The sequence below is a fragment of the Pinus tabuliformis genome, chromosome 5_2 (assembly GCF_031772625.1).
Source record: "Pinus tabuliformis cultivar Carrire ecotype Pingquan chromosome 5_2, CPIR1, whole genome shotgun sequence".
In the NCBI taxonomy this organism is placed as follows: Eukaryota; Viridiplantae; Streptophyta; class Pinopsida; order Pinales; family Pinaceae; genus Pinus; species Pinus tabuliformis.
Genome location: NC_142306.1, coordinates 401,669,613 through 401,685,832, shown reverse-complemented (window position 1 = coordinate 401,685,832; position 16,220 = coordinate 401,669,613). Strand labels below are relative to the sequence as shown.

Genomic DNA, 16,220 nt, shown 5'->3' with positions numbered 1-16,220 from the left:
TTCCAACAACAAATTTTCCATTCATTTCTATCATAGCTAGGCATGCTTGAAAAGGAGATGAGAATGCCATAAATCCTGAACATTCACTGTGTCCATTAAAGTCCTCCATTACCTTGGATGAAGCAATTGTGCCATAAATAGAGAACAACTCTCTCAACTTGTTATCATCAATATTATCATCCAATACTTTAAATAAAGATTTGTTCCATATTTACAACATACCATTACTTGCCTTAAATTTTCTTTCATTTAAATTCTGGAAGGAATTTGCTGCATCATCTACATTCTCAAAATTAGAAAATACAAAACACTTTTGAATTTCCTGTACACACCAAACTAATATCTCAAATCCTCATCATTCCTCATCATTCATTGAGTCTGATAAATTCTTAACAAAAACATTATTAAACTTTGGCATTTCCATTTTATCGTCCTGGCTGCTCCTTTTTCATGAATGGACCAACATAAACTCGTTCCCCACTGAGACTGATAAATTCTTAACAAAAACATTATTAAACTTTGGCATTTCTATTTTATCGTTCTGGCTGCTCCTTTTTAATGAACAGACCAACATAAACCCGTTCCCCATTGATAAACTGACCATTCAAATATTTTATTGCATCTACTGTTTTATCAAGATTCTTAACGAATATTTTAGCTAATACAAAGTTGCTCATCAAGATTCTTAACAAATATTTTAGATAATACAAAGTTGCTGATGCTCGGGTCATGGGGTGAGTACATTATCCGAATAGGGTTTCCATTAAGGGGTGTAGAATTCAAGAAACTTAAAGCCTCGCTAGCATTTTCAGCCGAGCTGTAATGGACGTAGGCGTATCCAGAGGAGTGTTGGTAATGGCATCTCCGCAGATGTGAACAGTGAGCACCGGGCCAATCCGCCCAAAGAGATCATACATCTGGTCCGCGGTAACATTGGGCTCCAAATCCCCCACATACAGAGATTTAGGTTGTAATTGGTTGTTGTTGCCATTATCAATTGCTAGGTGTTGCTGCGAAACACGGTGTTCTGCTGGTTGGATTTAAATCTTTGCCATTGCTCTTTGCTCTCTGATACTTGGAAAAGCAGAAAGCACAACTTCCCAAATGCCAACTCAATCGAAATAAAAGTCCAAACCCAATTCAACCGAAATACCAGTTAAACCTAAATAAAAACAGAAATCCATCCACGGCTGGTGTAGGTAAAAAATCCGCGGATGGAGAATGAAAACCGCTTATTTCTCTACCGAAGGAGAAGATCACATCGACTTTCCTGAATGTCTTTCTTCACTAGGCATGTGGAGACGGATAAATATGTGGCGGATCAGATTTTCGAAATAGGTGCAAGGTTTGTTAGGTTTTCTCTTCATTGGTGGGCATCCTAATTTTCATAATATTGAATAGCAAAATCAATCCTGACAATTCAAAATAGACTGGGAGAAGCATGGTTTCAGGTTTATTAGTTTCTTCATACCCGTGAATACTTGACTAATTAAATAAATATATTATTGAATATATTAAACATTAAAGACTATAAATATATTAATTAAATAAATATGTTATTTAATAGACAAAATATATATAAAATGAAGGATGTACCATGAAGGATATATGGTAACGTCTAGTGATTTATTTTTTAAATTTATTTTTTTTTTTAAATCGTTTATTTTTTATTTAATAATATTTTTTCTAATTTTCTTCACTTTTTATATATATATTTTTGAAACTTTATTAATTAATCATTATTTTATTAAAGAAAAGTTTTTCTAATTTTCTTCACTTTTTATATATATATTTTTGAAACTTTATTAATTAATCATTATTTTATTAAAGAAAACTTAATAAATAGAAATATATTTATACAAATTCAATAATAATTGATGGATGAAGTTTGTTTTACCATGAAAGCTCATGTTTCAATATAGCCTTAAGTGCTTTTTCACTTCTATTAGAGCCTTTCTATAGAGTTAATATACAATTAAATTTATTTTAGTTTTATACATAATATCAATTTTTCCTTAAAAAGAAATATTTTAGGCTCAAACCATAATTAAAATTATTTTAGTTTTTATACATAAGATTACCTTTTCCTCAAAAGAAATATTTTATGCTCAAAGCATAGGCAATGAGAGATGTTGTTAATATAAATCTTCTCTCTCTCAAGAAGCATCTTCTTCCATTAGGCTCTTCCACTTGTTGAGGTATTCTAATACAAGCTTTTCCTCATTATTCAATGTGACAATCATGCCACTAGTTCCAATGGCCCTTAATAGGGAAGCAAAGTGATCAAACTAATGAAAGTAACAAAAAGATGCCACTGTATAGCTCTATGTGTCATATAATATACAAGAGAATAGTGAAACTACTTGGTATGTAAAAATGCATGAGATAAATTGAGACAAGAGGAACTATTAGGGAGAATCATGAACACCTATTATGTGAATAAGCTTTGAGGGCATTTCTTTATGGCTTTGATCTTATTCGTTAGCTACAATTTGGTTTCTTCTCACAAAATCTACGGGGGATTATCTTGGTAATGGATAAGAATATTTAAGTCATGAAATGGAACATGTAGCATAAAAAATAAAAGGCCTTGTAATTTAAAAAATGTATTGATTTTAATTAATAAAAAAATATAAAATTAAAATTAATTAAGTGATAAAATCTAATGGTATTGGAAACATATATATTACATTTTGCATCACACAAAACATGTCATCATTAGAAAAAGTCAAAATTTAAATAGTTACACGGCTTTTATTAATAGAAATTATATTTTTAGAAAGTCTATTCATATTATTACATTTCATATTTTTTCAATATTATTCATTGTGGAAGTATCTCTAATCATCCCTAATTCCCACAACTGTTATCTAACACATGCCTTGAAAGTATTTAGCTTTCTTGGTTGGAAAATGATACAGTTGTGGAAACCCTATTATCATTCTTGTTGCCCTTTGCTAAGAAGTTAATGGCCACTTAGAAATAATGTTATAGCTTCATTGGGTGCCCTTCAACTAATTTCAAATTATCTAAATCATATAAACTAATATGATCAATTGTGTCATACCAATGCACAATTAACTTATCATATGATGTAAACATGTAACTAAACCAATTTAGTAATCATCATTTAAATCTAATTAAATAATTAAGTATTCATTCCTTTTCAAAATAGAAACTATTAAAGATTGAAGTGCTTACAAGTTACAGCAAGTGTGGTAGTGAGTAGTGGTTATTATCTTCCCCACCTCCTTTTACATGAAAGATAACTAACTCACCTAGAAAGAGGAAAGAAAGATAATTAAATAAATGAGTAAAATATAACTATGATGCAAGACTAAAATCTAGTGCCATGCTAATTGGATGGTTTCGTCTGACGACGCTTATACATGGAGAAAGTGGTAGTAATAGTAGGTTCCCTACCAATTGGATCGTGAAACTTGAATAAATGACTCTGTAACTTTTCACTTCTCTCCTCCTTTGGCTCAGCGAAATCAACATAAAGAAATTTTCCAGCAACAAGTTTTCCATTCATTTCTACCTTAGCTTGCGATGCTTGTAAAAGAGATGAAAATGCCACAAACCCTGAACCTTTACTGTATCCATGAAAGTCTCTCATTACCTTGCATGAAGTGATTGTGCCATAAATAGAGAATAGTTCTTTCAACTTGTTGTCATCAATACTGTCATCCAAATATTTTAAATAAAGATTTAATCCATATTGCCTCCTCAATTCAGATTTCTTCAATGCCCTTCCAACATACCATTCCTTACCATCAATTGTTTTCCCAACATACCATTCCTTACCATCAATTGTTTTCCCATTTAAATTCTCAACGCAGCTTGCGGCATCATCTCCATTCTCAAAATTAACAAATCCAAAACACTTTGAATTACCTGCGGCATCGCTAATCACTTTGGCACTTGTAATTGGTCCGTACACACTAAAGTAATATCTCAAATCCTCATCATTCATTGACTCTGATAAATTCTTAACAAAAACATCAGTGAACTTGGTGTTTCCATTTTCTCGTTCTCGCTGCTCCTTTTTCATGAATGGAGCAACATAAACCCGTTCCCCATCGATAAACTGACCATTCAAATATTTTATTGCATTTTTCACTCCCTCTTCACGTTCATAAATCACAAATCCATATCCTTTGGATTGCCCTGATGCATCTGTTGCAATATTAGAAGAGAGAATGGGCCCACACATAGCGAAAGTACGATAGAAAGCATCTTCGCCTACTGTTCTATCAAGATTCTTTACAAAAATTTTGGCTGATACAAAGTTACGGATGCTGGGGTCATGGGGTGAGTACATTACCCGAATCTGCCTGTTGTTTCATTCTATTCTGTGCCAACACGAGGTTATCCTTTAAGAGTTGGAGAACTTGTTGTTGATGCTCAATGTGATGTTCCATTGCTTGAACCTTAGAATTTTCTCCTAAATATGATGTGATGGATGGTGGCTGATATCCATAAAGTTCCATAAATGGGGTCATTTTTGTTGCAGTATGGAAGGAAGTGTTATACCACCATTCAGCCAGAGGCAACCATTTGACCCATTGTGTCTATTTATCAGATACAAAGCAACGAAGATATCCTTCCAAACATTTGTTTACTATCTCCGTTTTCCCATCAGATTGAGGATGATAAGATGAGCTATGAAATAACTGAGTACCAAGACAATAAAATAATTTTGTCCAAAAATCTCCTATAAAAATGGGATCTTTGTCACTTACAATATTTTTTGGGTTTCCATGTAGCTTTTGAATTGTTTCCATAAATGTCGTAGAAACTGTACTAGTTTTAAATGGATGTGATAATGCACAAAAGTGTGCATACTTGGTAAGTCTGTCAACTACCACCATGATGACACTCTTTCCCTCAGACTTGGGTAAACCTGTGATAAGATCCATTGAAACCTCCTCCCAAAATTGGCTTGGAATGGATAAAGGTTGTAATAGACCTAGTGTCTTAATTATTTTAGCTTTATTTTGTTGGCATACTAAACATTCCGCCACAAACTTTTGAATATCTGATTTAAGGCCATCCCAAAAAAATTCCTTCTTAATCCTGTGGTAAGTTTTTAAAAATCCTGAGTGCCCTCCTAAGGGAGAATCGTGGAATTCCAGAATAATATTTTGTTTGAGTTGGGAATTCTTACAGAGGTATAAGTGATCTTTGTACCATAACGAATCATTTTTCCAGCTAAATGTATCAGATGTATTGGAATCTTGTTGTAACTTTCGACTTATTTCCTTGGCCACGAGCAACCTCTATTCGAATGCCTCCCTGAGCAAATTTTTCTCATTTCGGCGGTGTTTCAAAATGGTATTGTTTGTCTTTACTTACAGGCAGGTTGAAGCACTTTGGTTATGGGTTTAAGTAAGGTGTGGGTGGGTGCCTTAGATCCCCTCATTGTCTATAGGGAGTCCCCATAGGTAGAATATCCCCGAATAAGTTCTCACACTTCTTCACCATTCTTCCATTCCTCCCTTGCTTCATTTATCTAATCTGGTTGGATAATAGAAATGGTGCACAAAAATGCTTCCACATCGTCTTCCTTTCTTGAGAGTGCATCTACCACAACATTTTTCTTCCCCTTTTTGTATATGATTTCAAAGTCATAACCCAACATCTTTGTGACCCACTTTTGTTGTTCTTCAGAGGATAATATTTGTTCTAAAATGTATTTAAGGCCATCATGATCCATTTTTACCTTGAAGTGTCTTCCGATTAGGTAGGGTCGCCATTTCTTAAGTGCATGTAGTATTGCCAACATTTCCTTCTCATAAATAGCTTTGTGTAAATACTTTCCCTTGATTGGACGCCATTCGAAAGAAATGGGTCTTTCGTCTTGCATTAAAACAACACCAATTCCATTTCTGAAAGCATCACATTCCACAATAAAGGTTTTTGTGAAGTCTGTTGTAGTTAAGACCAGCACTTGACACATTTCCTCTTTAAGATCTTCGAAGGCTTTGGTTGCTTTTGGATTCCATGAAAATGCATCTTTCTTCAACAATGTTGTTAGAGGTGCTGTTATTTTCCCATAATTCTTAACAAAATTGCAATAATACCTTGTCAACACGAGAAATCCTCGCAAATGCTTTATGGATGTGGGGATTTCCCATTCCTTAATGGCTTTAATTTTTCTAGGGTCTACCTTAACTCCTTCATGAGATACAATATGACCTAGATATTCCACCTCTTGTACTCTAAAGAAACATTTGGATCTTTTTGCATACAATTGTTTCTCATCCAACAGTTGTAGCACCCTTTCAACGTGTTCAACATGATCCTTCCAAGACTTGATGTAGATTAGTATATCATCAAAAACCAGTAACACAAATTTTCTAAGGAAGGGTTTGAAAATGGAATTTATTAAACCTTGATATGTAGAAGGTGCGCTGGTAAGGCCAAAATGCATGACCAAAAACTCATAGTGACGCTCATGAGTTCTAAATGTTGTTTTTGGAATGTCTTGAGTCTTCATTTTGATTTGATGATATCCTGAATGAATATCTTAATTGGTGAAGTAAAATTATCCATGCAATTCATCCAATAATTCATCAATGACAGGAATGGGAAATTTATCTTTAATAGTGAGCTTGTTGAGCTCCCTATAATTTGGACACATGTGCCATGATCCAGCCTTCTTGTGCACCAATACTACTGGAGCAGAGAAAGAACTTTGGCTAGGTTGAATTATACCAGCCTCAAGCATTTTTGCAACCATACGTTCAATTTCACTCTTTTGGGCATAGGGATATCTGTACGGCCTGATGTTTGGAGGAACACTTCCTGGAATCAAATGAATAGCATGATCATGATCACGAATAGGTGGGAGACCTTTGGGAGTCTCAAATACCTTGGAATGATTGTCCAATACTTTTTGGAGATCTGGAGCACTAGATGAATTCGATGTGGAAACATCTAACGAACATAATTGTGCAATTACACCTCATTGTTCCTTTTTTAGAAGCTTTGTCATACCATTAGAGCTTATTATCTTTCCCGGTTTCCCTGTAATACCCCTTAATGCAAATTCCTTTCCTTCCACATAAAATTTCATGAAAAGTTATTGAAAGTTAACAACTATTGTACCCTAGGATTGTAGCCATTGGACTCCTAGTACAACATCAACACCTCCCATTGGAATGGAAAGAATTTGGATTTTCAATACATATTATCCCATGGATAGCTTGATATTATGGTGCTTTCTAGAGCAATTTATTGTTCCTCCATTTGCAACCGTAACTTGACACTCTGGTGCTCGACATAGGAAGCAATTTAATTCTTTTGCTATCTTACAATGATTAAAATTATGGGTACTTCCTGAATCAATCAAAACTATTACCTTTTTCTTCTTGATTTGTCCTTCTATCTTGATGGTTTGAGGAGTGGTAATTCCAGCCAATGCATTACAAGATATGGTCGGATTCATTTCTTCATTATCTAGGCATTTTTCTTGGAGTATATCCTCTTCTTTTGACATTTCTTGCTCTTTTTATTCTTCCTCTTCACAATCTATGTAGAATAATTTCTTCTCAGCACGCTTATGACCTTTAGTGTATTTGCTATCACAACTGTAACAAAGCCCTTTTGCTCTTTTTTCTTCCAATTGTTGTGGTGTCAACCTTATAGGTTGTGGAAGGCTAGGGGCAACAACACTTCCATCTTTATAGTTGTGAGTGTTATGCTTCATGGTTGCCATAATTTTTCTTTCCATTTTTCTTGCTAACCTGAATGCCTTCTCTAATGAATCAGGTTGCCAAGGGCGAACGTCATGTTGGATATTATCCTTTAAAGTCCCTATGAACACATCAATCCTATTCTCCCCTGGAATATTTTTTACCCTTATGTTCAATTTTTTGAACTCCTAAATGTGCTCCATTATTGAACCCTTTTGTTTGAGACTTATGAATTGGCTAAAAAAAGTGTTGCTTTTTGTATCCTCATAATGTGTTGTCAATTCTTCTGTAAAAATTGCCCAAGTGATAACTTTTTTATGAGAGCAAAGCCATTGATACCATACAAACTGATTTGGTTCCAAATATAAAGTTGCAATACGTACCTTTTGTGTGTTTTGCACATTATTGAGATCGAAAAATTGCTTCATCTGTAATATCCATGTTGCGGGATCCTTGCCATCAAACTTCCTCATATCGATTTTTGGAATATGATGGGTCTTCGATCCAACATTAGATTCTATGGAATCATGATTAACATTTCTTTTATTCTCATCATGAGTTTCCTTTATTACCCTTTCACCATTAGTGACCATTTCTTGTAGCAACTTATTCATATTTATCTTCAATTCTTCCATGTTATCATCCATGCCATATATTTTAGCATCCATTCCATTCATCTTAGCTTCCATGCCATCCATCTTAGCTTCTACAACTTTCTTTAAACAATCCATCTTAGCTTCTACACCTTTATTTAAACCATACATCTTAGATTCTGTTACTTTTTGTGCAAGTGACACTTGTTGCACTTGGTCTCGTAATTTTGATATATCATGTTGCATTTCTTCCTCTTCTTCACGAGTCATGCTAGAGCTTTCAGGTTGCTTACTAGGTGTTTGCATTTTATTTCCTTGGGGCATCAATTACCGATAATAATTCTTTACTATGCCCTTTGAATTCCTTCAAACTAATTTTTCAAGCCAAGATTATGCAAAAATTCAAAAAAAACTACACACCTTTTTTCACTTTGTAGGAGCTTGATATTGAATCTGATGTATCTCTGTAATTTCAGATCATCCAATTCTAAAATTTCCATCTGCAGTAACCCTCTGTGTCCTCTTTCCAATGCCACTAGTTTGATCCAAACTGGATTCTCCAGGGAAGAGTTATGCCAAATCTCCCAAAGTGACCTGATTATAGACTAGTTCAATAGAGTGAACTTGTACGACATGCCATGTATCACTTTTTTGACCTTTGGCTCTAAAAAATATATACAATAAACTACAGTCTGCCTTCTTTCTGTAAATTCTGACAAAATTTCAATCCGATGCTCAGAGAGAAAGTCATGATGATTTTCCCCAGGTCACCTGTTTGGAATGTAATTTAGGAGTCTGCAAAAATGCCAACTTCCTCAGATCATATCTCCACAAATATAGCGCAAAAAGCTCTGAAATTCAGACCCGAGGTTCAGTGCGATTTCTTCTCAAATGGGTTTTTTTTCACTTCTGAAACGTTGCAAAAAAAGAGTTATAGCAAAAATTCCATGATGACTTATTTGTAGTAGTGAAACCCTAGAATCCAAAGCTCTGATACCAAATGTTACGAAACCAGCTCACAAAAGGATAGAAAAGATAGATCAACGCCTTAGAATTCAACCTCTTTGAGGGTGCAACCTCATTTACATTACATAAATGAATAATTCTTGGGTGATTCAAATGACAAAACCTCCTTTCTATATATAACAGTCTAAGGGGTCACAATATAACCAAGTCGACCTAACAATAATAATATAAAGGCACAAAAATAAGAATAGAGGGATTCTATGGGGCATAGTAATAACAATATGGGGAAAATAGGGGCACAAAAATATTAATAAGGGATACAACTACAATATTAATGGGGGCATCATTAGTATTATAGGGATCTAACATAGTGGTAGCAGGAGACACGAATATGCAATATTTATGCACTAGTATGCAGGGGGTTGTTTAAGAAAATTAATTAAGATGAAATTAATATTTCATCTCAAGAATTTAATTAAATTAATTTGGATCTAAGATCATGTAGGAGACTTTTCATTGTTTTCATTTTTATATTAAAATCATTTGACAGATAACAAAATCGAGGTTTTGATATAGACATGGCAGGGACGAGCATAGGCTGGGTTAAAGGAGCTATTTAGTTTGCTAAATGAGGTTTTCATATAGACATGAGAGTTCAAATTGGTTAAAAAAACTATTCATTTTGCTTCAATCAATCAAACCAAGTGGTAATGGTTTCAATGAAGCCATTTGAAGCCTTTTTGGGATCCTTTTTTGTATTTATTTATTGCCAAATTCTAATGCAGAAAGTAGTTTGAAAGTTGATAGTTTTGGTAATATATTAACAAGCTTGTGCTAATTCTAGTTACTTTTCTTTTAGGACTAGATTAAATTATTTGTAGATTATTATGTATTATTATCTTTTTGTGTGGGTCATGCTACAAGGGTGTGAAATTTAGTGAACTCCAAGGAGCTATTTTTTACTAAGTTAAAAATAGGTGTTGCATGATTATAGATTTTATAAATATTGTTCCATTATGCATCGAGTATTTTTTAAATCAATGACTACATATTCAATTTCAAGGTTTACTGTAACTCCACACATAATTCTTTAAAGGGTGCTAGCTTAATGGAACACCACTTTCCTTGTAAGTAGGATATTGTTTGTTCTATCCCACTATGCCCTAACATGAATTAACGAGTGTTATTATATTTTAATTTTAAATTAGATATATTTTATATTGATTTATTTCAATGGTGACATATTTTTCTAGATTCATTGTCTTATATTGTCTCTAAAGAGACAAATGTGATGTTTTATTCCTTTTAAATACATTTTTTTATTGTCTCTAGAGAGACTATAGCTAATATTAAAGACTTATTGTCTCTATAAAGACAATATGTCTTTAATCCCAACTATTGTCTCTTGAGAGACAAACACGAAATTATCCCCTAAGAGACAATAATGTTTGTGCTATATAGTGTATTTATAGAGACAATTTTTTAAGACAATAATATGAGACACCCACCTAAAGATAATATTTAATATGATAATTTTTTTTGGTCTCAAATTAGGATAATTTACCAAAAACTATCTGAAATAATATCCTAAACACCCCTCATTTGTAGTAATGCGACGCTGAATCATATAGGTTGGTGCTCCTTTCCAAATTAACTTCATCATGCGCTTAGAAGATACAATTTTATTATGGGGTGGTCGAAATACAAATAATTTGTACCTTTGTCCTTGCCATTTGAAATTAAGAAAGTGCTTTTGATGATTAGCAAAATAGGTGCCTAATTTTTGTAGCCACCGTATTCTTAAGACTACATCTACTCCTCCTTGACGCAGCATGTGAAAAGGAGATTCTAAGTTGTAGTTTTTAATTTTTAGTTCAACCTTTTGGAACTTCCCCACATTTTCAATCTGATTTCCATCTGCTACTATGAATTTCATATTCGGCATCAGATATACAAATGGTTGAGTCTTCTTCCAATTTCATGTCTACTAAACTTTATGTAGTTTTAATATCTATTAAGACCACCATATTATTATTTTTTTGTATGTCAATTTAATTTTAATGTTTGTAATTTGGAAGTACCTATGATAGCCACAGCTAATATTTGAAATTCTTCTTCATTTTCAAAATATAGAATTTTTTTACGTATTTCTGTCTTCCCGTTCATCTAACTCTTCACAATCTGAATCATTTTTTGCTTCATATGTACATAGGTTTTTTGTATTATTTCTTTTAATACATTTGTGTTTGCGGTCCCATTTTTCTCCATAATATTTATGCTTTCCTCCCTTTAGTCTTTAGACTTCTAGAATAATCTTTACATCTTCTCTTAAATGAGGGGGAAGAAAATTTAAAATTTTGATATTTGTAGTTTGTACATGATTTTTTCTTGACTATAATTTATCAAATCTTGGTAATTAAAACTATTTCTCATTTGTTTTTACTTTACAAATTGATTTTTCCATACTTGTAATATCTTGAATCCTAAATTCATTCTCGAGGGAGGGTTTAATTTAAATATTATATGATTGAATAAGGTATTGAATTGATAATCCATGTACTCTTGTAGCGAGTGTTTCACATTCTAGAGTATCTCATCCACACTTTTTTTGTGTTGTATTTTGGTGAGTTCTTTGAAGAATTTTTCTTCATTGGTATCATGAATTTTTTTAATGAATTTGTCTTTGAATTTATTCCAATTGGTTGTATATGTTTACTTATTCCACCACATATACTAGTTATATGTGTCATCTTAAATTTGCATGGATTCACGCTTCACGTTTTCATCATCACTATAGATGTTATGATTTTCAAAATATTCCTCTTGTTTATTTGAACCATGCCACATCATTCTTCACATTACTGTCAAATTTCGACAATTCAAAATTTACCATTGTTGGTATGTGATAATTGATTGGTTGGGGTATGATGGAAATTAGTTAGGAATCATCATATTATGAGGATTAGGTATACTTATTTTAGGATTCGGTACAGAATATGAATATCGAGACTTGGGAATGCGAGGTGGGATTTCCAGGTTTAACAAAGAGTCTTGTTTTTTGGTAGTTACATCATTAATTGATTACATGATATGGCTAAAAAAATTCATTGCTACAGTCTCATTACCAACAATTTTCTTCTCAAATTCTTCCAATATCTTGCTAAATTGTCTCATTGTTTGGGTAACTAGTAGTCTTATGCTCCATCTTGAATTTCTTCTTGAAGATTTACTATTATTATTGTTATTCAGTTAATACCTAATAATTACCCTCTAGGGTTAGTTCAATTGGTGGATTCCCCACCATTAAATCACTGTTGCTATTCAGAGGTCATGGGTTCAATTCCTTTGACCCTATGATTGAGCCTATAGGAAGTGATGCCTTCAGGCAGATCTTCCTAGTGCAAATATTCTATTGATGTAACGATCACCAATCTCTAAGTCTGTGAACCACATAGAAAAAAATGTTATGATTAATAACTAGTAACTAAAAATCCTAATATACTAAAAATTAAACTAACTTAAAAGTGTAATATATATAGTTTATTTTATTAAATATAGTTTTAACTAAACTCAGTATTAGACAATATTAAAAAAACAATAATTAAAATTTTTACTTATGGTTCGTGCTCCAATTTGTTAACATCGGTGGAGGGGTATTTTGTTGAAGTTTAAAAGGGGAACAATTTGTCGACATTGGTGAGGGACAAGGGAAATGATGTTGGTTGATGGAGATAAAAAGATGACTAACGATAATGGTAATTGTCTAATTGATGGTTGCACGAACTGCAGCATACTTGAACAACATGGAAAGAGGCATTAGGGATGAGCGGAACAGTGGCAATGGCAATAGTTGTCATTGAGAAAGATATATGGTGAGAGTGTGTGGATTGTTTAACTATATTAGATGAAGGGGTTGTGTGGGGAAATTGGAATTTATGTAGAGAAAATATTTTTTCTAAGTGTGATGCAAATGAGGCCACAAACACATACATAATGGGTTGATTGGAGGGTCAATTCTTGGATACTACGTTATACTAAAATTGAATATGTAACTAGCTTAGATCCATCTAACAACAAATCTATCATGTGCCGAGAGGGATCAAATCCCTCGAGGTGTAAACCTTTCCTCAAATTATGCACTCCAAAAGGAAGGTTTTCACCTTGAGGGATTTAATCCCTATCGGCGCATGATAGATCTAGTGTTAGATGGATCTAAGATGGTTCCAGTTGAGGGCAACAATGTCACATTTTTAGATTATCATTATTATGTATATATTTGAGATTAAATTTAGAATTCACATTATGTTTTATTTTCTTGGCATGAACATATAATTATCTTCTTTAATTTAGTCTATGTTTCTTGCCTTGAATGGTTTGTACATCTTTGTTTGGATTCTTTAAGTGGTTTGTGTGTTTATGTGTTTGGATTTGGATGATAATGTTTTTGAATGTTACATTTGTTGTGTTATATTTTTATGTGTATGCAATTGTCAATTAGTAATTAGTTAGTGATGAAGAAGGGAGAAAATATTGTCAATATTTCTCAGGGGGATTGCACATCTATTTCATTTAATTTTAGGAATCACAACTTCTAACAACTAGTTGATTCTTAATAGTGTCCCTGTAGGTGTTACTAAATATATCTTGAAGATTAGTTGTAATAACACATTGTGTCAAGGTTACTCTTAAAATATTTTTTCCTTTGCTAGTGTTTGAAATAATTTATTTCCTTCAAGAATATTTTGGTGATTTATTTATTTATTATTTTTTTATTTTATCTATAGTCTATTCAACGAATTCATTATCTTCCCCACCTCCTTTTACATGAAAGATAACTAACTCACCTAGAAAGAGGAAAGAAAGATAATTAAATAAATGAGTAAAATATAACTATGATGGAAGACTAAAATCTAGTGCCATGCTAATTGGATGGTTTCGTCTAACGACGCTTATACATGGAGAAAGTGGTAGTAATAGTAGGTTCCCTACCAATTGGATCGTGAGACTTGAATAAATGACTCTGTAACTTTTCACTTCTCTCCTCCTTTGGCTCAGCGAAATCAACATAAAGAAATTTTCCAGCAACAAGTTTTCCATTCATTTCTACCTTAGCTTGCGATGCTTGTAAAGGAGATGAAAATGCCACAAACCCTGAACCTTTACTGTATCCAGGAAAGTCTCTCATTACCTTGCATGAAGTGATTGTGCCATAAATAGAGAATATTTCTTTCAACTTGTTGTCATCAATACTGTCATCCAAATATTTTAAATAAAGATTTAATCCATATTGCCTCCTCAATTCAGATTTCTTCAACGCCCTTCCAACATACCATTCCTTACCATCAATTGTTTTCCCATTTAAATTCTCAACGCAGCTTGCGGCATCATCTCCATTCTCAAAATTAACAAATCCAAAACACTTTGAATTACCTGCGGCATCACTAATCACTTTGGCACTTGTAATTTGTACGTACACACTAAAGTAATATCTCAAATCCTCATCATTCATTGACTCTGATAAATTCTTAACAAAAACATCAGTGAACTTGGTGTTTCCATTTAACAGAGATATGCTTCCAAACATCTATCGACAATTTCACAAATGTCATCATTTGTTTGGGTTTGGGGTGGTATATAACTTTCATGTTGATGATGTCATTTGTTAGATCATAATGTCTCTTGTTCATCAATATATATTATATTTCTTTTATCTTCATCAAACAATCACACTTCAGAAATTCAACTAATAACCATGAAATTAAAATGTATTTATCACAATGTGTGAGAGATAGAGATATGTGTGTGATAAGTCCTTTTGTAAAATGAAAAGGTTCGAGTGTATTTAATACCCAATATATACAAGTTTCTTAAATAAAATCATATATCTTTGTAAATTAGATTCTAGTAAGTTTTCACATTCTCATATTTGTTAAAGTGTTGAAGATCACGTAAATAATGGCGGCGAGTGACTCTTCGTAAGTACATTTATTTACTTTTTGTTCCTATTACATATTTTATGAAAATACTTGCTTAAATTATGACGAGTAATAACTGATAGTAAATATGTTATTTACCATAGTATGGACTATCAAACATCTTAATTTTAGGTTTTCTCGTTGATTTCCTTTCTTTTAATTTTCCTTCTTTTGTTTTAAAATATCATTTTCTTTCGTGTTTGTACATAATATTATAAATACATCAAGGATTATGAATATTGACTATAATTGCATTCTTCAACACTCCCTCTTAACATGGTAGGTATTCATAATGATTATCCAAATGTTTTCTATGTACATGATCTTTCTAAAACAAAGGTAAATCTCATCGATAACACCTTTATCTAAGTCAATACCCTTGACCTACATGAGCATCATCATAAATGTGTACCACAACTTTGGTTAGCCCTTGTAATCGATTGTACTTATTCAAATAGTCACCATGATCTGGTGGGTGTCTCACCTCTTGGTACTCTAACTAGTCCAGGGTGGTCATTTCCCACGGTCAAACGGTAGTGAAACCTGTTAGAGCTTGAAATTTCACCTCAGGCTGAGAAAGGTAAACCTCAAGGCAACATCAAACCACTTAGCCTCCTAGCTAGCCCTACGGGGCTGGAGAGGGCTCTCTCCGGTCTATCTCGGTGAAATCTTCAATGGATGAGATGACCAATAGGGTAACACTGATTTTAGGCTAGTAAACTGATCAAAAAGGTTGATTTGGGGTTTTTAGGGTTTTTGGTGGCAAATTGAGGGGATGGAAATTTTGGGTGCGGGGATTGGACACAGTTTCTGCAGGGGGTTCTTTGGGGCGAGGTAGGAGACAATATTGATGCATTTGATTGAGGTGGATGGTCAGGAATGACAGGTGAGGAGCTAAGGAGAGAAAACAATAACTTTGAATTCTCCTTAAACAGCAGAAAGCATTGAGATTAAACAAACTTAAAAGCAGAGCATGACAGTCATGA

The 16,220-nt window shown here is 33.2% G+C and overlaps 2 pseudogenes; both read right to left on the bottom strand.

The window, feature by feature from the left end:
* Window positions 1-788: 788 nt before the first annotated feature.
* LOC149159216 (polyadenylate-binding protein 2 pseudogene) lies at window positions 789-4,324 on the bottom strand (annotated as a pseudogene).
* Window positions 4,325-14,198: 9,874 nt separating this feature from the next.
* On the bottom strand, window positions 14,199-14,843 carry LOC149159215 (polyadenylate-binding protein 4 pseudogene; annotated as a pseudogene).
* Window positions 14,844-16,220: the final 1,377 nt, after the last annotated feature.